Here is a 1,212-nt window from a genome sequence, read left to right as displayed (position 1 = left end):
GAAACTGGCTTCCAGAAGAATCAGTATGGCTCAGAGATTAAATAAAACTTCATACATGACTTTGCTAAAATTTATTTGAAAATAATACCTATGGAATTTCCCGCCAGCGTGGAGCTTGAATTCACAACCTTGAGACTCAGTGTTCAAGAGTCACAGAAGAGGTCAGCCTGGTCTTCAGTTTGCCAACGGTAAGCTCCGGCAGTGCTCCTCTGTAAAGCAGATTGTTCGGATGGGTTATGTGGGACGGCAATTCGATACTAAGATCGTTTGCAGCACACGCATGGTTTCCCCCTTCACGCAAAAAACATAGACGAAGGAAACTCTCTTGTCTTGGGCTGCTGACTCCCGGATTTAAAGCGCTCTGGGTGCCAGCTATGTCTCTAACAAGCACACTATAAAGACAGGAATTACACTTTGCTCACGTCACTCATGGAATGGCGAGGCTACTTGTTCCAATATTATGTAGTCTCACCTCATATGGTGCCGATTCCTGGTTTTCATTTAAGAAAGAGCACTGCAAACACCGTAAACAGTGCAAAACGTGTGACGAAAGAAGTCTTTTCCCCTCTTTGTCTAAAGCAGAACACACCGGAGTCATGCCGAGGGTTGTGAGATCAAGATTTCAGTGGAGCACTGTCGTCTACGTCTTTAGCTACATGAGTTGGACATCCTCTTGTACACGAAAAGCAGACTGAGATCCTCTGACATGAAAAGTGCCAGATAAAAGCCATCTCTCATCCTTTCTCTTAGTGGTGGAGCTATAGCATGTAAATTAGGCAACTTGCAAGGCGAGCAGGCTCGGTGCACACTGAACGCAGATGTATCAGAGCAGTTGAGACGTGTCCAAGTGGCTGTCAAAGGACAGCACTTTGCCGGCGCCGTGGCTTAGTTGGCTAAAGCGCCTGTCTAGTAAACAGGAGATCCTGGGTCCGATTCCCAGCGGTGCCTTTCTTCCTGTCTTACTGTACAGAATTTATCCTTATGGGCAAATCCCATGCCTTTTAATTCAAGTGAATGCAAGTGTTCGTTTCCTTTCTGGAACAACTTGTTTTGAAAGAAATCTATACAGCTTGTGAAAGATGAAACACAAATCTTGCTTATCAGTGAAGAAGAGGTACTCCCAGCAGGCCAGCTAACACCAGCAAAGTTTTTTTTTCACCATAACCCAGAGAATGGAGAAAAGCGAGGCGCCTGTGGCTCTGCAGTGTAATC

At 45.5% G+C, this 1,212-nt stretch overlaps 1 non-coding gene across 1 annotated transcript; it reads left to right on the top strand.

Annotated features, from left to right (window-relative positions):
* The first annotated feature begins 874 nt into the window (after positions 1-874).
* Positions 875-948, top strand: trnat-agu (transfer RNA threonine (anticodon AGU)). The gene has a single exon. It is a non-coding gene; the product is annotated as a tRNA-Thr (tRNA).
* The last annotated feature ends 264 nt before the right edge of the window (positions 949-1,212 follow it).

This window comes from Lepisosteus oculatus, chromosome 14 (genome assembly GCF_040954835.1).
Source record: "Lepisosteus oculatus isolate fLepOcu1 chromosome 14, fLepOcu1.hap2, whole genome shotgun sequence".
Lineage (NCBI taxonomy): Eukaryota > Metazoa > Chordata > Actinopteri > Semionotiformes > Lepisosteidae > Lepisosteus > Lepisosteus oculatus.
This window is presented reverse-complemented; position numbering and strand designations above follow the sequence as displayed.